We start from the raw sequence: 22,060 nt of genomic DNA, 5'->3' as shown, positions 1-22,060 counted from the left end.
TACGAAACCACACTGGAAAAAATGCACTCATCCATCCTAATTTCCAGGCTAGCAACCCATGTAAAGAACAGGAAGAGCATACTGGGCCTCATTTACATGATTACAGTACATGCCGTAGACATGTAAACAGCTATGCACATCAACTCCCTTACATGTACAGATAACACTTAGCCCACTTCAGTATTCACACAACATAAGGTTTACAAGGATTATCCATTCACAGCAGCGATGTAGCCAGCGTCACTGTAACCAAGAGGAGTTAACGTCAGAGTGATGTCTATGATCACACAGATGGGCTTATGTACAAAATTATCTTAATTTAGGGAGATTTTTTTGAATAATAAACTACAAACTTCACTTCTGTGTGCTTGCAATATATTTTAAACAATGGCAATGACAAATGTGGGATATTACTAAAGCCTGAAACTCTCTCTCTTTTAAAACACCAAAGGGGACATTTTAACCATCATACGTGTATTTTTGGTTCCTGCTAGAACATGCTGTTTACATGCTTTTGATTCTGTGTTTCTGCTCAGCATGTATTGATAAGCTCAGCGTAAACTTGATATTTAGGAATGTGTATTTGAGGAACAAGACTTGTGTCCCCACTGACCAGTGGAGTGGGATGTCAGCTATTACAGGTTGAACATATAAGCTGACCATATATTATGTGTGTTGACAATTTTACCATCTAAGCACAATTTAAAGCAACTTTCAATGGACCCAAAATATCTGGCACTGAGCCACAACTGTATAAACTCACTCAACATCCTTGTACTTGTATTCATTATGCTGCACAAGAGATGAATTTGATGTTGTGTGCATTAAATAACATGCAGAGACCTCCACTTCTTCGACCACCCCCTAATTTCAACAACATCTAGAAAAACACATCATACCGCTTTAAAGTCAGACAACAAACACTTTTTTTTCTCATGCCGTCTGTCTGAATATACCTGTATCAATCTCTTTCTGAGGTGCTTCAGCGCCTGTCTCTTTAAGTCCCACCCCAAACAAGCCAAGTCTACTCTGATTGGTCAGTGAAATCACAACTTCGGGGTCCGTCACGTGATATCATAATCCCTGCAAATTGGATTCATTCCGTCCAATAACATTTGGAAAGTGTAAAAAAGCAGCACGTTTGAATTACTTCATCTCCATTCAAGTTAGCAGAGGGCTACGCTGGAAATTAGCCAGTGTAGTTGGTGGAAGTCTCTGGTGTGCAGGTTCTATGGGCCCCACTGTGCGGACAGTTTGGCTATTATTTTATTTTAGACAAGCTTTTTGGGGCTTCAGGCACCATTACACAACTTTCATAGGAATGAATGGGGCCCCACCTCAAATGCTGAATCCAATTCTCTTTATACGTATATGGTCTACAGCTGGCAAATGACTGTACCTATATATATATATATATATCTATATATATATATATATATATATATATATATATATATATATACATATAGTATAGTTGCCGCATAACAATCTTACAGACATGACTGCTCTTTTAAATGCACACTTTCTAAATACGGGCTATGTGCATTTCTCCGTGAAACTTCTGATTCTTTCACATTAAGTACATATACGTACTTTATAATAAAAAAAGACGTAGAAATCTTAGTTTTTACAATATGGGACCTTAATTGTGTCGTTGTAAGCTCTTTTCTAATTAGGTTTTATGCAAACAAACGTCAGAATATTAGCATCACACTACAACCACACCTGCTTAGTCAACATAGACAGTAAAGCTGAAGAAGCTATACGTAGAACTGCAGACAGGGCTGGAGTCTTATCAGAGTTACTTGTTTTTCTCCCTTTTATCTGTTCTTTACTTGATACCTTTTCTAGGAAGCAGCAAAAGCAGCACCCACCACTTGAGAAGCTGTTACCCCAGGCCCTGGATTGTGTAAGTGAACAGATTTGTTGACACTGATTCTCAGTGTTTTATCATTACAAATTCTTTCGCCTTCTGTGCATATTTAGTCCTAATGTTATCCTTAACACCTCCCCCCGTCTCTTCCTCTTCAAACCGTGTCAGCCTCACATTGCTTCAGTGAGAATGATCCGGCCACAAAATATGAAGTGCTGACACAGAAGACAGAAACAGCAGAAACATTTCAGTGATTGGTTTATGAGGCGGTGCTGAATCAGTATATTCGGATAATGTTTCATGGTATTATAGTGGAAATGTCATTAGCATAACGATCATAAACAACACAGGAAACAGCTGTACTTTAATATGTACTTTTTGCGTGCATCATCACAGTGAAGAGGCACAGAACCTGTTTTCCCTCAAATAGGCTTTAAACATTACTGTTTATGTATGCAAGGGTTACTTCTCTCTCTGCTGCTCTGTTTATCTACATCTTGTTCTCTGACTAACAAAAAACAGAAGATGCTAATTACGGGAACTGAGCAGCTTTCGTGTCATTCTGGTCGGAAGCAGCCGAAAGTTGGATTTGTCCTTGCACATCAGTGCCGATCACTTGTTTTCACATTTCCTCTAAACTTTGCAAGGTCTCATTCTCAACACAATCACATCTGCACAATGTGACAAAGCCAACAACATCTGAAGCGTCAGGTAGGACTCACAGAGAACGAGGTGATTCATTTCTACGCTCAGCTGATGGATGTACTGAACAGGTTCACAGAATAGATTTTTTTTTTTTTAAGTGCGTAGTGTCTGTTTGACCAGAACAGATCTACAACTTTCCCTTTGTTCTAATCCTCTCAAAATACAACACTTTGAAATGCAAAAAGAATGGAGAGAAAAAAGATCTTGACAGTTACTGTAGACAGCATGTGTCATGCTGATGTTTATGGGTTGCAGTTTTGTACAGTTCAGATTCCATAAATATTTTTGACAATGTATAAAAATTGCAAATGTAACCCTAATCTGTCCAAATAGCCTTCACAACCCTTCAATAAAGAATGTAAGTGCATGGAAAGGCCATAGGACTATACTTTTATTTATTGGATCTGGCTAAAAATAGAATCAATCAAAGCTGTCAGTCTGCTCGTCACCCTCACTAACTATAGTTCATTACTGTCATAACAGCATAGACTCAAAAAACATGTGCCTGGCTTCAATTACTTACGTATAAGTAACTCATTGTACATTCTGTTGTTTGGAATATGAAAATATATTTTGTGTAATTTAGTTTGATAAACAATTAGCCAATGGAAACTTTTCATTAAGGGGAAAACTTCCTCAAGTATGCTTTAATGACACAATGGAACATTTTCAGCAATTTTAGTTTATTGAAAATCACTTTAAACCATAGTGGCACCACACTTCCATCCAATTACAAACTAGATTTGCATGAAAGTAAAATAATGGTCCGTGCAGCCCATCAGAATTCCCCCAGAATTAAAGTCTCACTGACCCAAAGCCACCGTGAAGCCAAAACCAACACTGAATACGGCTTAAACAGGTGGCTTAACACACGTTTGTTTGTTTGCATGCTTGGACAGGCTCAGATGCCCTCCTGCAGGGCGCATTGCCAAGATCTGATCCAACTCTGGACCACAGGGACTGTTGAGTCTGTTTCTGAACCAAAACTATTTTAGAGTGAATCATTCATAGCTTAGGATGTGTCTCTTACCTTAAAGGGGACTTATTGTGCTGATTTTCAGGTTTATGCATTTTTGGATTTTAGGTTTCTACAAGAATATGTTTACTTTCTTAATGTTCAAGAAAATATTTTTTTTCCTCATACTGTCAATCTTAACATGCCCGTAATCCCCCTTTCTCTGAAACGTTCCATTTTAGCGCCTGTCTCTTTAAGGCCCCCGACCCCAACGGCCCAGTCTGCTCTGATTGGTCAGTGTATCTTGGTCTTCTGCATCTGTCCTCTCTGTGTCTCTGCATGGACATTGCAGCCAGGAATTACATTACAAGCAATTCATGTTTAAAACCTACAAAAAAATCCAATGTATGCACATTAACATCCCTACATTCACTAACTGCGCACATTTCAGTGCATGAATCCATCTGAACTATAGTGTCTCTAGCAATGTAGCTTGCAAATATAATTGCATTAGCCCACAAGCATGTGCTAAACCCCTACCTGAGCGTATAACATTGCTAATTGCGTGGAAAACCATGTGGCAGCTGTGTGGTGGGCAATTTATGCAAACGTTAACAAGCTGCCACAGTATGGAGTCGAAGTATGTGTGATCTCCAGCGGCCCGAGTCAATCAGAAGTTAGTCAGTTTGTTCTCAAGTTCTAAGTAGAGAAAAAAACATTGAAAGTGGGTTTTTTATGTGTAAGCTCTGCTGCAAATGAAACAGTGCACCATCCTGTACTATCCTGTACTATCCTGCGCTCTCCTTATTCCGAGGTATTAGGGTCAGGAAATACTCCCCCGAAGCCTGAGGGGAGACAGTCGTGACTGTACTCATCTCTGACATCACATGAGATATACAAAACTTCTAATGTAAAATCCTGGTCTCTTTCTGTTTGAGCACTCCTGGATGCAACATTGGAGTGGACACTGACCATAATATGTCTTTCCAGGGGTCATAACACAAACCGTTTTAAACCTCTGATGATATGAAACAGACTCAAATCCATAACTACTGTCAGTGTACCTTCTAAATGCCTTAAACATTACTTCTTCCTATGGCGCCCTCCCTGCAGATATTGGTTAATTATTTTGTTTCTCTTCAAATACTAGTACTAAAATATTAACCAGAAAACCACTTGACCGAAAAAGGCCCATCTATCCTCTCTCTTATATCCTGTAATCCTATTTCCTCCACCCCACTACGTTAAATGCCCTGAAGCTTTGTCATATTCCCTGACCCATCTCTTTCAGAAAAAAAAGGGAAAAAGTAGGGCCATTTTCCATCGCACTTTGTGAAGGCAACCAGTAACAGTTTTCCCCAGAGACGTCAAAGTACATTCGTTCGCTAGATGAAAACAGAAAGAACCAAATCTCTCTCTCTCTCTCTCTCTCTCTCTCTCTCTCTCTCGCTCTCTCGCTCTCTCTCTCTGCATATTTTGACCCTGCTTTAGTGAAACAGAGGCCTTCACTTTGTCGCCACAGCTTTCTCAAAATAAAACTGTTACCTGTACTTGCACTTCACGAGTCGGGCGAACAACAACACTCCTTTGCATCTTTAAATAAGCACTTCTCCATTCAGTGTCAACCACCATTTCCAGTATTGTCTAGAAAATGCTTGATTTTCTCTCTCTACAGAAATTCTTTCAAAATAACACTTAACAAATGAACAAAGTGCTAAACTCAGTCATCTTTTTGTCTTGAGTTTGATACTATACAAAGAAGGAGTGAGTGTGTGAAAGAGAACATACTGTCCCTAGGCAAACCATACTGTCTCTGGACAATTACCATTTCAATGTGTTAATAGTTTCCACTACTTTTACAAGAATCCATTGAATGTGTTGACCTGCTCCTGTTTTCTGATTCAGGGTCAAATATCACAACAAGAACAGCCTTCAACAGATTACTGATGATGAGCTGGACGTAGTTGTGAGTACATTAAAGTGCACAGAGACACAATATAATTATGCACTGATTTTGAATTTTCGACTACTTTTGCTTCTTGACTGAACGCAGCGTGTAGCTCCCTCTGCGCTCAGAGGATAGAACAGATTTACTGGAACTGTAAAAAATGAAAGGTGCTTTGTTGGGTTTTTGACCACATGAGACATGTCAGAGTAATGACTGCATGTTCTACCAGCATGCACACAAGAAAGCACATACTCTCTGCAAAGTCGGCCAATTGTACCAGTCGGGAAGTTTATCAGTCAGCTAATTTTATTGGCTAACATTGGCCTATCAGAGTCATAACACAGACATAATATAATAATAACATACGTATGACATTCAACACCCAATCAACTAGTTAGGAGCTTTACGAGACATTATGGTAGCATTTTGTGGTGATTCATTTTCATTTATTAAAAGAATAGGTTGAAGTTTTGGAAATTCTTATTTGCTTCCATACAAATTTGGTACCATTCTCATATCTGTCGGGTTAGCTTAGCTTTGCATAAAGACTGGAAATAGGGGGAAACAGCTAGCCTGCCTCTGCTCAAATGTAAGAAAATCTACCTTTCAGCTCCTCTAGAGCTCACTAATTAACATTTTGTCTACATAAATGAAACTGGAATGTAAGACAGTGTGACTCATTTATGTGATGATATTTCCGTATGTTTTCTGCCATCATTTTTTCAAGTAACTAACTATTTACTGCATTTATTTAGCAATATTTCTGTATAGGATCAGTATCAATCGCATATGCAGCGACAACAACAATTATCCATTTGGCATTTTTGGATTGTTGTAATGCATTCAATTGTTGGATATTTTTTAAGCTTCAACTATCATCTACAGTAAAATGTATTGAGTGCATATTAAGATTTCACCAATCTGTTGCAAATGGCAGGTGGGCATTTTGTCAGGATGTACAATTAATCCTCCAGCTTTCTCTGTAGCAATAGATGTTAATATTATAAAGCTGAGCAAACAGGAAAACATAATGCAGACCACATAGAGAAACCAACCACCATGTTCACACTGCTGTTCTTTTTCCAATGACATATTGATCACTAAGTGCAAAAGATTGAGAAACTGCCATATAGCTCTCTTAAAGGAGGGATGTTCACTTTCTTGCACTCAGAGTGCTGATAATGTATGGCATCTGTTAGTATTTTAACAAACGTCATCTCCAACAGGCTGTTTATCCCCCTTTTACTTGGACATCAGATATCTTTACTATTAGAGCATGGGCTAATGACTTTGACAGTACCTTGTCCCAAATGAGCCACCTACAACATCAATAAGTGTATAAATATATACAGTGCTTAACAAATTTATTAGCCCATCGGTTTATGCCACAGCTTTCCTAAAATAACAGCATAAGTAATTACCAAAACCATTATTTATGTTTCTGTAATGGTTAATACACCAGTATGTAGAAGCTCTTTAACTGAAATTAAATTTGTAATGCTTAAATATAATTATTATTGTTATCCATGAATTTACAAATTTACTGTGGTACAAAATAACTGTAAAAATAGTAAAGCACATTATCATTTCTTGATTAAGATGTCAAATTATAGTGATTTACTTGCATTTCTGAACAGAAAAATAAGTTTTAGTGGATGAATGTTTGATTCATTTCTGACTTCAAAGAGAAGCCCAGTGAGCCGGCTCACATCTGGATATAAAAAGGTGAATTCACCTTTGTTATTGGCCAAATAAATAACAATATCATTTTAGTTTTAAACAAGCTTTTGAAAGATTTCAAAGCATTTGTTTCTTGTTTTATATCTAATACATTTATTAAGCTCTGTAAAAAAAATGTTTTTATTGCATAATAATATGACATTCAGTGTTCACAAAAGCAATCATGCCAGAATGGGATCTTCAACAAAACTACTGCTTAGCCTTCTGTGGTGTCATGGGCCTAATTCCTCTTATCTTTAATGGGAAATGCCTCTTTAATAATATTAACATGAGTGCATTTTGAAACTAAATGCTGTACAGTTTACATTACATGATTATCAAGTGGTGCTGCCTGCCTGATGATCCCCATGCTAACCGTTTACAATTAGTACATCATCCTCACAACATCTAGATTGTGTTTCTGCATCGGATGATTGACCTGGATCACGGCTGAGGGGATTATTAGCAAGGTTGGGAACTTTACGATGATGCCGCCACGCTGAGATGATTCCCTTGATGCTTTAAAAATCAGCCAGTCATGCATCTTGTTGTGTTTATCATGTTTTCACTCCTTGTTGACTGTTCGCCTAGTTCTTCTTTGCTTATAATGTACATTCTGTCCTCTCAACTCCAACAATGTGCCGCCAGATTCAGCTTTAACTCTGACAGACTCGTCTTGCCTCAGGGAGGACAAGCTAAACTGATGTAGTGGGCGTTGAGGCTGCCCCATTTAATGATTTCCTTGGAAATGGCAGTTCAAATCTAAACAATGTAAGTTTATTGATAGGAAGCAGACATTTTTTTTTTTTCAATTTGAGCCACCTACCTGGACCTGAACTATCTAAAGCAGGGATGGGCAACTTAAATGCTGGAGGGGGCCACAGTTTTTCATGGACACTACCACATGGCCACATATAGGACCGTGCACTTAACCAGATATGACGAAACTGCAATTTTAAATATGTTTACAGCACAGTAACTTAACATATTTCATGCTAAATGCATGTTTAACAGTATAAATAGGAATACAAAAGGTTTGAAGCAAATAAAAAATAACCACTTACTGTGATTTCTTTTTTTTTTCAGTGCAAGAACAGCAGACCAACATTAATTGCAAGAAGTAATTTTGTGCATTTTTACACTGCATTTTTTAGATTTCATGCTCAAATGCATGTAGTTGTACTGAGGGCCACTTCAAGTGAGGGTGAGGGCCGTATGTGGCCCCCGGGCCTCCACTTGCCCATCCCTGATCTAAAGCCTCTTTCACACATATTTGAATATGTTATAGGTCTTGAGGTAAGAAACTGGCAGAAGAGGCCTTGCTGTAAGCAGTTAGTTCCTACATTAACTTATTTTTGGTGCTCAAAACACCACAAGTTGCCTTCCTATTCCATTATATTTAATAGAAAAAGACATCTCTATGGCTGATATCTCCCACCAAAACAATTAAGATTGATAAATGTATTTGAATGTCGCTAATACATCAGCAGACAAACTTGCACTGCACTGAAATGAATCACTGCATGATGGTTCATATGATGGCCAATGTATCTTACTTTACTGAGAAGATAGCATCATTAAATCTGATGATTTCTGAATGGAGTTTGGCATGATTTTACCATCAAGGGAATCAGTGCAATGCAGGACATGTCAGGTCAGAGGTCAAAGTTTGAGTTTCAAGTCCAAAACAAGTCATAATGCACTCTTCATCAAATGTAAAGCCAAAATATACAAAAATATACAAAAATCATAAATGCTTTTGAAAGTTTGTTTTATATCTATTTCTTCTTCTGCAACGTAGACGCTGTCAGATTGGTTTACACAAAGTGGATCTGAAAAATTAAATGTCAAATCACTAACAATGGATAGCATGAACATTAGTGGATTCAGGAAAATAAGAGAAATTAATGAATTCGTAGGACATCAGACGTTAGGGCAATGTGGTGGTTGTGTTCCAGGGATTTCATCAGTCCCTCATCAGACTCGGACTACATGGACAGCATGGAATCAGACCAGACACTGAGGAAGAATTCCCTGCTGATATCCATTGCTTTTGTTTTGAATTTGGCCAACCTCAAAAATGTACCACGCTAGTACTTTCCTGGACTATGAACATAATAATGTCTGCTTTAGATGGTCATTTCAACACACCCTTTTATGTCTTGACATGTCTGAAAACAAAGGAAAAGTGCAGTGCAAACACAGCTACGAAAAAACAACATAGACAATGAAAAAAGACAGGTTCCTTTCTCCTCTAATAAGACTTAATCAGTCTGGTATCTGAATACAACCACAAGAGGGCAACATAATAATATTCCCTCTCTATCTCTACCACTGATTATAAATTGGATATTTTAATAAATGGAGCAGCATAAATTACCAGCAAACAGGTGATGAGATTAGGGGCTGAGTTAAATCTTTTGGCATATCTGGGTTGATTCTGTACTTGTGCCAAGAAAAATGAGTTTTCAGCAGATGAGAAGACATCTCATTGCAGCCCATACAGCATTAGTTCATGATGAAATCTGATTAAAGAGGCTCCTTAAGGAAGTCAGACAGTCGCAGATATGGTTTTCTAGGGTATACATAGGAATGAGAAGCACCCCCCTCCCCAACAATGATGTTTACGGCTTTCATCATCTTTACATTTCATGTAAATATAAAGTATTTGAATATTCAGGATGCTGTAAATTCCAGTCCACAGTATGAATATATAAAAATGGATAAATTGCATTTTAATCGTGGATAAGGCTGTTATGTTATTCCGCATATCCTGTCAGTTGTAACAACCTGTCAGTTTTGAAAGCAAAGTTGGTGGACAGCAAAGAAAACATCACTCTGCCTCTTATATAAAAAACTCTGATAATCAACCCATTGCCTAGCAACAGAGGGTTCCATAGCAACTGTGCAGCATTTTCCCTACAGTGTTGCAAGAGAAGCATGATGATTTATCCAGTCGAGTCTGTGTTTGCTTTTGTTTTCAATGGCTACTGTCCTCGTGAAGCCCTTTTCTCAAGAAATTAACAAACAGAACAGCATGTTACGTCGCAACGAATTCTGCCCCAGCATTTAATACAGAAACCTCATCAATTATTTCCATAATGGCAGAGAGCTGCTCATACAATAACAGAGAAAGCAGAAAAGGTTTATGAAACCAAAGGGCGTTTTCATAGGAAAAGACTGTGAGCAAACACCAGTGGTGGAAAAAGTATTCAGATCAATTACTTAAGTATAAGTACTAATGCCACACTGCAAAACGACTCTGTCCTGCATTCAAAAATACAAAAGTATCAGCATCAAAATATAATGAAAAATATCAAAAGTAAAAGTACTCATTATGCATAATGACCCCACTCAGATTGTTAAATGTATTATAAATATATTAGATTATTTGTATTGATGTATTTATGTAAGCATTGTTTTAATTTTGTAAAGACATGGCTCATTTTAACTACCTAATATATGGTTATGAGGTTTGGATTAAAGAAATGTCTAATCACTTTAAATTGATCATGGTTTTTTTTTTTTTTTATGTAAATGTCGACCAGGAAAGTAACTGAAGTTGGCAGCTAATTGCTAAAACAACAATATTTGCTTCAAAATGTACTGAAGTAAAAGAATAACGTTGGAAAAAAGGGAAATATTCAAGTAGAGTACAAGTACTTCAAAATTGTAATTATGTACATTCCACCACTGCCAAATACACACAATGATTGTTTAAGAAAGATTGATACATTTACATTTCTATAATTCAACATAGTGTTTATGGCTAGTCTAAGGAATTCAATAACTCTTCTATTATACTTTGGTATGTGATTTTTGGGGACTTGATCGGAATAACACATCTAACTGTGGTGACATTTTTGTAAAGCTTATACATTTAAAATATTCCAAATGAGCTTTGTGTAAATGTGAATTCTGACATCTACCAACTGTTGAACTGACCAGCCGACTCCTTTGAATGTCTTTTATTCTGACATTTTCGGGCAACCAAAATGTCAGAATTAACTTTCATTAATTGAGAACACACTTTGAAATATTCAAAGTTCTAAGACAAAAACACAGACAATACTTTTGCAGTGACTTGTCAGTCACAAGGAAGCCACGCCTGATAGCTTACCCTGCTTACCCTATTTTACTCTAAATGTGACCAAAATTTACAAATTAACATCATGTTGAATTTGGAAACTAGCGATTGACACCATAAACTCATTAAAAAGAAATGTTGAGTGAGTGAGTAAATCCATGAAAAAGTGATTTTTCTCAGTGACTTTCATACAATTTAACTTCTTTTTACAACCAGTGGAGTCGCCCCCTGCTGGATTTCAGAAAGAATGCAGGTTTAAGACACTTCTAAATTCATTCATTCATGGGGGGCTGGAGAGAACCCACACCGACACGGGGAGAACACGCAAACTCCACACAGAAGAGCTGCAGGCCGGAGTCAAACCAGCGCGCTTCTAAATTGGCTTCACAAAAGGTTAACTGATATCTGAGTATATGGCACCTAAAGGCTGGTTACAAATATATAACATATTGTATCAAATCAGGTCATTATCACAGGCACAAACCAATAAATTCTGACTGACAAGACTTATTAAATATGTGGTGATATTAACATCAGCGGATTGCATCCAATGAGAGTACACTGAGGAAGAGATAATTCTACAGTTTAGACACATTGAATGTAAATGTAGATTGTCTTTATGAATGAAGCTATATAGGTCACCACAGGGAGCTGTAGTTGCCTGTGCCGGCTGGATTTATTCATGCTGCAATCTCAAGACTTGAAGTATTCCTACACGTTCACAAAATGAGAACACTTGTGTTAGGTTGTGTTCAATTCACTATTCAGAAATCATTAAAAAAAAATATCAGCTTCATGTCTGAATAAAGACAAAAATTTCACAACATATATTTAGATAAGGCATATGAATGTATTTTTATTCAATAGCTACAAATGATTCCATTTTCTATATGTTCTTCTTCAGGGTTGCAAGGGGTTGGAGTCTAGATCCCAGCATGCACTGGGCACGAGAGTCCATCCTGGACAGGTCACCAGTCTATCACAGGGCTAACACGCATAGAGACTGACAAACACATTCACTCCTACGGGCAATTTAGAGTTTCCAGTTGACCTAACCTGCATGTCTTTGGACTGTGGGAGGAAACTGGAGCAGCCGGAGGAAACCCACTAAGACATGCAGCAAGCGTGTAAACTCCACACAAACAGATCACAGTTTTGAACAGATTGGTGGATTGAAACCCGCGACCTTCTTGCTGTGAGGCAACAGTGCTAACTACTGAACCACCATGTGGTCTTAATAAATATTCAAGATCATTTTAAAGTTGTGCAACTGTCTCTCCTCCACAGTGCTCCTGTGTAACCATTTCAAAATAAAATGATTGCTTACCATGAGGCAGTAAAGTAGTATAGCAGTGTTAAACACTGTAATATGAAATATTACCTTGTAGCTGTCATTTATTTACAATATCCAACATTGTTTGGGTATTTCTCATATATGGGAATTAAGCAATCATTGTTTTTCACTATTCAAACACAAAATAGATATAGATTAAAAGATATATAACTGTGCACACCAGGGAAAGATTTCTTTCACTTGATTAATATATAATACAGTATTCTGTAGGGCTGAGTATCACTCAAGAAACAAGAATATTATAAGAACCTTCAAAGTAATACTGAAAGCATAAAGAACTTCAATTCATTACCTTTTTTTCAACTTCATATAAGACACATGAATATATATATGAATGGGTTGCATAAAAAGCCACCACCACTCCTTCCTATCCAAACATTTTTTACAAAATTACACCACATGCGAAACTGCCAACTCAGTAATTTACCTTATATATATATATATATATATATATACATGGTTGGTTGGTTGACATGTCGCATTAAATCGAAGAATGATTGCAGCGATTGGCTGCAGAAACCTTCAGGGAAAAAAGGCTTATCTGGTAGGACACTGAAGTGCCAAAAAGTGCAGTTCCTTGAGAGTCAATCTCCATATACCCCTATGTTAAAAGGCCCAACTTTACAGCAGAAATAAACATGTTTACAGCCTGGTAAAAGAACACGGTTTTGGTCTTTATAGCTAATTTCCCCATTCATGACAACTGCGAGGGGGCAGGACTTATGGACGTAGCTGCTTTGCGTGACAGGCGTGTGACAGAGGTGGAGTGTTTTATCAACCAGACCGTATTCAGCCTGTTTCATTGCCACCCATGCTCCAGCTCTTTGTCCATGTTTTGGACTCTGGTTACACAGAGCGAAGCACTGCCAAGATGACAATGGCCACAAAATGAGCTATGGGTGGTCCATGTTTAGTCTGTGGTTGTTACAGATTAAAGGAGGATGATATACACAGGCTAGAAATAACTACAACTGCAGTGAAAAGGCTGAAGTTGGAAATAGTATACTTAATATTTCGGTATAATATCCCCAGAGTGATTTGATCTAAGCCATGCTGTTCAATTTTATTGCCCAACAGGCCACCAGGAGACCTACTGACTTGACACGGCAATTCATTCTGCAGCTCCGCTTAATGTTTTTCTTAAGGCTTAATTAATCGTGTCATATATTTCCAACTTCAGTCATTTAACCTGGACACCTTGAATATCCATCAATCTTTTAAAGAATAACACTGCATAAGTTAGGATAAAAATACATGCCATTTGAATGCTTTAATTTTGCTTCACAATTATCATTTCAAATCATTTATTATTTCATTTATATGCTACTGTGGTGGTAAGATTATTGCACATCTTTCAGTACTGTTGGTGAACAAAGTGACACATGCATGTAATAGTGAATGATATTTTTCATTATAATTATTATACCATGATGTATATTACCTTCTTCTCAATTTCAGTGGGACAATCAAATAAAAGTTGCATGGAATCATTGAAGCTCCCGCCCAATAATTATCAAACTGTAAAAATGATATTTCTAACATCACTGGACAACTATGAATACACAGCAGCAGGCTTTTACAGCAGCTACTATGTGGATGGGGAAACAGCAAGGTAAGATCAGCGATAGCTGGTAAATAAAGGGAAATCATTAAAGCAGCTCTGGCACGGCGAGTGAAAAGGACAGAAGAAAAGGAAAAAGAAAATGATGAGGTAAAACTGGAGAGCAGAGGCAGTACATCACAAGAAGCCGGAGAGACAGGGGATAAGTAAAGGTGGCCTCATCTTATCGTCCTATCCTGTCACAAACCTCCAACCTGATATATGAAACCTACTTAGATTCCACACTAAGAGGCTGCATATGAACAATGCTTCCTACTTACATACACAGATTTTGTCAGTGAATTATGAAACACTGCACGTATTACCGACCGCCTTTCCAACTCATAAATTACAATCCCATGAGGAACATTATTAAAGTACTCCAAAGGGATGAAGAGTGAATTACAGTAGAATGTTTAGCTTTATTTAATTTAGTAGATTTGAGTTTATTCAGGTAAATAACACTTTCTCTATAGTTTTAAACATAATTTTTAGTGTAATTGTAATATAGTTGAACTCAATATTTGGTCCATTTCGTGGAAATATCAATAACATGGAAGTAAATCAAAAATGTACACCCACAATTTTTTTTACTGGGAAAATGAATAGGACAAAGATGTGCAGAGCTGGAATTAATAGCTATGTGCTGCAGAAACAAGACAGAGTAAGAATTTGTGAGTCATGATTTGGTTTTCAACATTTTAAAAGAAAAGACATTGTGAAGGTTAATTTCTTTATAAATAATAAAAAGGCAGGATGTACAGTGTGGGTACTTGAGGACAAAGTGTGCTCACTGGAGAATATATCCTCCAGCCACAAGGAAACGTTTTGGCTAAAGAAATGTATGATTCATTTAATAGTCCTTTATGGTCCAACTTATCATTTATTTACTTATAGACCTAATTTATTTAGCAAGTCACACATTGACAGTTTTTCCATGTCTTGTTATAATTTTGAAGTAAACATTTTGAAGTATTACTAGGTGGGGAATGTAAAGATTTGATATTTATAAAGTCTCCTTCAAAGCTAATCTCCTGAGTAACCCTACATGTGCAGTAAATCCCAGTTACTTCAGTGGCATGCCGTGTAATGGTAAGTCCTGCCCAAGCTGCCTGCATAATTACATTAACCTGTGGTAATTATGTGTAGATCCTCCTCAACGATCATGGCTAATGTGTCTCAAGAGAGCCGGATTCATGAATTAAGTCCTTATTAATATATTAATTTGTGGCCATTACACTAACTCTGGTGTGCATGCAAGTGAAAAGGGGATCATGTTGTTGACTGCCATTTTGACCAATATGTTTTTATTACGTCCGATTCTTTTTATTTGCTGGTTCAAGCTGTTATGACCATTACATCGACCACACAATGTTTCAAGAGCTCAACTACAGACCCTTAAAATTTGACAATAGCAATTATAAAACTGCTTTTTTTGTGTGTTTCTTTTACATAAAACCTAGTTTAGAGTTCATTTATTTGCACATGAAATGATGATACACCAAAGGAACAGGGAAAGTCACATTGTGCAGGTGAGATAAAAAAAGACCCAGAAAAAAACATCTCACCTCAAACAAAACAAAGAAAAAAAACAACGTGACAAACAAAAGTCAACAGAGCTGGATAACAGAGTCTAAATGACAGACTTAAAAACAAGGAAAAAATAGTATATCAAAAACAAACCGCATAAATGTAAAGTCAGGAAAACAAAATAAACTCACATAGACCAACTGAAAAAAGTGGAATCAAAAGGAAAAGTGACAGTGTGTGCTGGTGAGTGTTCAAAGACTCAAAGAGGAAGGAAGGAGATGGAGAGAAACAGAGAAGGTGTGTTGTGCTACGAGGGAGGAAGACAGTTTAGCTCATCAGTCAGTTGATACCTACATCTATATTTGAACTGTAGAGGCATGTGACCTTATAGGCAAAATGGACGGATCTATTCCAGATGCTTTTAATGGAGACCAGACGGCATAAATTATAGACTAAATGAGCACTTTGCAGGTTGTAAATGATTGTAGTCCAGTAGACATTTGACTTTATAAATAAATATATGTATGACATATACAGCAGTTTTACGCAGAAAAGGACAGAATGTTCCACTTTATCGAGATCATCTACGGGCCATCTGACTACGAACCGCATCAGCAGAAAAACAGCCTGTCAGGTTGACACAGTAACACATGTTTAAGTGATTTGTAAATGTTTGCATAGCAGTCTTTGATTGAAACTGATGACTCAATAAGAGCAGCCACAGTGTGCCCACAAAGTCAACAGACCCAACCGCCAAAAGAAAAAAAAAACCTGAATAATGGATCGTCTTTTGAAAGCATGCACTTAAAAAACAGTGCCAACAAACATCCAGCGAGAGGAGTTCTTTACTTCTTGTGATGACAAAGCTCAATATTTTCAGCCACTTTTGTTAACAAAGCTGTTGTTGCAGAGTAGCTATGGGGAAATTATCACATACTACAAAATGTGCTGTGGTAAGGATCTGAATAAATATAACAGGTCATCAAGTCTCAAGATAAAATTTCTAAAAACTACTAGACCTATGTTATATATTTTGTTGAGTTGTGTGCTTGCATTATCCCAAATGTTTCCAATCAAACCTGTGTAACACCAGTAACAGAAAGTTTGCAGAATCAGAACTCCAATAATAGAATCTAAAGGCCAGATTATACTTTTCCGCTTGTCCATGAGGGTCAACTTTAATTATGATCAATCATCAGCCCATATATTTGAGGATTTCCATTCGTGCAGAAAGTATTGTCTGAAACACTGGCCATTTCATTGGAATGAAATGACATAACATAATACTACGTATCATAAATACATTATAATACATTAACTCATCCTTGATTATTTCAGCCTGAGCCACATCAGAAAGACTTTAAGAAATCATCAAATTATTTATTTTGCTATTGTTTTTATTGAGAGACCCCATGGCAGAAGAAATGGCATACTGTACCTTTAACTTAAGTTTGGATGAATTTCAACAGCTACTGTAAAACCACTTGGACTTGAATACCAATCTACTAGTTATTGATGAAGAACAGTTGCATGTAAGAGATCATATACAGAATGATGTCCAGGTTATTTTCAATATTGGAGCAACTTCGAGTACATTATCCTGATTTAACCAAGATCGAGGCAGCCGAAGTGCTAATGCGATAGAAACCCGTTTCAATATATATTGAGTTAGAATGTTCAAAAAACTGTTGACTAAATAAAGTTTATTTGTGACATCCTGGATTTTCTTCAAATTAATGCAATTTGTAGTAGACTGGGATCAACTATCAAAGTTTACTGCACGGACGCTGCATATGTCTTAAAATGACGGATGAACAACAAACAACAACAACTTATATCCACCCTGATTGTAGAAAAGTAGATGCAATAGTAGGTATAGAACAAACAGAAACGACTACAATGGCCAATTATTGCTGAGATCTTTGAATGTACATCATGAGCCATCATAAAGTCCAGCTCTTATATTTTTAATGCTTCTCTTATATTATTGTTGACTTCAATATCTACACTCTACCATCTTGTTTTTTTCTCCAGCTTCACATGAAGCACACATCATTTTAATGTGGAAACCAGTTTTATACAGCCGGCTGTTGGAGTTCAATAATGAGATGGGCCTTTAAGCGTGCTTCCCGGTAGTGAGGATGACAACATCTATCTTCACATGCTGTAAATGACATTTTTTCCCCTTGTTTATCTATGTGAAACAATTGGATAGCTGCATCTTGCCCTTGGCCAGCCTATCCTGGCCCTGTCAAGGGCACACCCCCCATCAATCACCGCAGGTTCAAAAAGTGAGTCACTTGGGACCTTAAGAGGAGAGTGGAAACGGGGGGAAAATAAGCCCAGCATGCAGGATGCCTCACCAATGTCTGACCTAGGGTTTTTGTACTTTGCAGTCCACTGCGATACATTCTGGTGCAATTCTATCAGCATTTTTCTCCTTCATTTCAAAGTTGCTGAAAACAACACTTTGAATGGGAAGATGAAGTATGTCCTTTCTCCTGCATGCTATCTCTCAGCACCCTTGCCCCCCTCTGCCTGCCTACATACACACCTCATTTAATTCAAATAGAAAATCTAAGTGAAGGGAAAAGGGAAAAGCGCCCACCTCGAGCATTTTTCCCGTGTTTCCTCTGAAATAAATCACTGGGTGTTCTCTCTTCATCAGGATAGATACCACTTGTTCATGCTCCAACATCCATCCTGGGATTCTGACAACACACTCCTGTTTTGCGCTGAATAGGCATTACTTTGAGACTGAGTTACGACAGCCTGTGCTATCAGCCCGTATGCAAAACAGCCCACCATTTGACATGTGGCAGCACACAGACTAAGAGATTGTCCTCGGTATTGCAAAAATGTCCACTGGTCTTAAAAGAACGACTGCCATCCTATATAACTTAATGGCTGCGGCTGCCAAAATGCAGGTTGCAGCTAATGTCCTGCACGCATCAATCAGCGGTCACGTTCACAGAGGGTAAAAAAAAAATCATGTGGGAAGTGATTTGTGTAAATAGCTGCATGTATACAGTATGTAAAGAGCATTTAGTCCGTTATCTCTTAGGACGAAAATAATAGGCTAAGATCAATTGCATTACATGCAGTATAGTGAATTAGAAACAGAATATAAAGTCTTTTTACTCATATAGCCAGGATCTCCCTTTCATATTCGGTCAGTTAAGTGTCTATTCTACTCACCAGTCTCACTGCAACTGATCTGGAGTTTCATGGCTACATTTACTGCTTTTCCATTACAAACAAGATCAAGCTGCAGCTGGGACTCATTTGGGTCAATGGGAAATGAGATCAGTAAAACCCAGGCTGTATGGCAGACGGGAACAGGTGACCATACTTTGATGACACGGCTGCAGGATGAACTGGCACCGAGCTGCATCAGAGTGGTAAAATGAATGCCGCCTATAGCCTGGGATCAGGTGCTTACAGTTATGGCCACAAGCTGCCGTGCAGATAGAGTCAAGCTCTCACATCCCTGTGCTCCTGGCACCTATCGATGCTTTTAATGTTCATGATCATTAAACTGCAAAGTATACGCTAATGCTCCTTCACTTGGAACCATTAAAGGCTCATGTCAAATTCCTTTACAGTGCATTGTGATAAATACTTAGTTCAGTCATAATGGAGCCCTGACAGACAGCCATCCTGTTGTGAAGAAATATGACTTTAGCAATATGAGCAGCTATGGAAGCAACATACCTTCCAATGCTACAGTTTAATATACTGTAATTCAATAGTTTAACAACATTTAAATTCTACATTTTGTTCTTGTGTTATGGTCTTAAAGAGGTGTTTTATCTGCATGGTATTTAATTAAGGCTGAACTTTGTAATGGTATAAGAAAATATTAATACAACACATGATGATCAAGATATTATGTCCCATGTCTAGTTTACATGCAAAGATTTATTGTCAGACAGAATGCCCACATGCAGACGAGAAAGATAGTATCAGACACGTGTTACAGAAGACATATATTTTAATGAGCTTTTGCCTTGGAAAATACATGTCTGTAAGTATCATGTGTAATCATATAATGCATATGCTTAATGAAGGTGTTCAAATCTGTATAATGAGTATGTTTTATTTCTGTATTGTTTCAGTTTTACCATTCATTCATTCATTCACTCATTCAATTCATCAAGCCTTCATTAAAATACAAGAAAAGCCATGCCCTGTATGTTCATTGGAGGACTTGTAGAGGTTAGCTGACACAAGGGCAGTAAACTTACAGTATAGCAATATAGGTTGATACATTGAACCCTTGTATTGCAAGATTCTTGCCCATAAACAGCATCAGCACTTGTCATAATATGTTCCTGTTTCTTGTCCACTCATTGCTTATTTGCAGAATGTCTTGTTTTATGACTTTTATTTTTTTAGGTTTTGATTTATGTCAATGTCCAATGTGTTGATCCACAGCGGTGGTTCTCAACCTTTTTGAGACACGACCCCCCCAGAATAATCAGATTGGTGTTATGTTGCAACCCCTGACCCCTGAAGAGGCTGGATTGACAGTGCACAGTACTTTGTGGGTATACTGAATTTTCAAATTTGGACTCTCAATTAAAATAATTGACCGGTCACAAAAGCTCCGCCTCCTTAGTTACTGTTGCTATACCCCATAAGCTTCCAGGACCGTCAGTAGCCCTGGAGCAGACCGGCACTATTTTTTTTTTTTTTTAAAGATTTTTCTTTGGCCATTTTTACAGCTTTATTGATATTGAGAGAGACTGGGTGAAAGGGGGAGACAGAGGGGAAGACATGCGGGAAAGGGTTCTGAGTCCGAGGATAAGGCCTCTATGGTATGCTCTCTACCAGGTGTGCCACCGGGATGCCCGACCATCATTGTTGTAACAAGTGTTTTTGGAGTAATACCTCCGCAAGGTAGGCTGCCCATTCACAAAATGCTACAAAGATTAAAATAGCTTCATAATGGCCTTTTGGGATGTCATTTTCAGCATTGATATATACAGTACAGGGCTGTACATTAACATTTTTTGCTTATAGCAATGGTGCTACAAGAGTTCATGCTTAACTAGCACAATCCACAAAATCTCTATCATTGGTATGTAACTACAGTAACAAACACCTAATCTGTAGGCTGCACTCTAGAAAACATGAAAAATAAGATGTCCCTGGTGCCCAGATGGTAAATCCTCCATAGCACAGTCTGATGTAGCATGTGCTATAGGCTACATCTGTATCTTTACTCTACTGTGACTCATTGTGAAGGACTGAATAAATATGGAACCAGACCGGATGTGTTGATAACAGGGATAGGCCTATTTCCCCCCAAAAAATCAGCAGCCCCCGTTGTTTTACAGGAAGGAGATGAAAGTGACCAATCCATGACAACGACAGCGCTAGGCTAATTCACCGTCAATAGCGTCCTTTTGCTGACTCTGGTAAACCTGAAGCTAACGTACATGGTTAAGACGATATACGTTTTGAAGATATGAATTTAGACACTAGTTTCACAACACTTTATTAACTGGAAACACAACATGATCATTTATGTATGATGTAAATGTTAAATTTTAATAGAATGTTAGCCAATACCTGGCCGATGTGGGATACAGTGACGCTAGCTATTAGCACTGCACAGCCCTGTATTATGTTAAGCTCCTAGCAACATTGCTAGCTAGTTTAGTGTGCTAATTTTACACATGGTGTCATTAACATTAGTTTGTTGGACTTGTTCTGCACTAGTAGTGGTAATAATACTAGTTGAGAGGAACCATAGCTGTTAAATCCGGTCTGGGTTATCTCATCTAACAGCTAGACAATCTTTAGTTAGCTCATGTTAGCTAGCTAGCAGCTCAACTTGGAGCAGACATTTGTGTCTGTTGATCTTTGTGATATTAAGTTGGGAGTGGGCTCTCCCACACTGTTTAATCCACAGCCAGCAATGCTCCCCTTGCTTTTTGAGTTTGGAAAAAGGGGAAAAAACAACTCCTCCTGCTAAACTCTTAGGGTAACTGGTGTCAGATTTAAAAATCCCATATGCACACCCTTTTTACCTTGCTGCTCAGAGCTCAAATCTTGACGGACCTTCTTCTCTTAGTAACGGTTGCTAAGGCTAAAATTGGACGAGGAGCGTCCGGGGTTTTGCGAACGGTCAATTGTATTTCATTTGTGACATTACAGTCCAAGGACAGGAGATATTCTTTTTTGTCCTATTTGCCTTAGAGGTACTTTCATTATGTACAGAAACATTTTGTATCTCCAGATGCACCCAAGAAGCCCTCTGCTTGAAGTCATCCAAAACAAT

The 22,060-nt window shown here is 37.8% G+C and overlaps 1 protein-coding gene across 2 annotated transcripts in view; it reads right to left on the bottom strand.

Moving 5' to 3' along the window:
- The window catches only part of gabrb4 (gamma-aminobutyric acid type A receptor subunit beta4), a 57,870-nt gene that overhangs the window by 22,102 nt on the left and 13,708 nt on the right, over positions 1-22,060 (bottom strand). The gene's annotated exons all lie outside the window — the stretch shown is intronic.

Source organism: Centropristis striata, chromosome 15 (assembly GCF_030273125.1).
Source record: "Centropristis striata isolate RG_2023a ecotype Rhode Island chromosome 15, C.striata_1.0, whole genome shotgun sequence".
Classification (NCBI taxonomy): Eukaryota; Metazoa; Chordata; class Actinopteri; order Perciformes; family Serranidae; genus Centropristis; species Centropristis striata.
The sequence above is the reverse complement of the archived record's forward strand: the minus strand, read 5'-3'. Positions and strand labels throughout refer to the sequence as shown.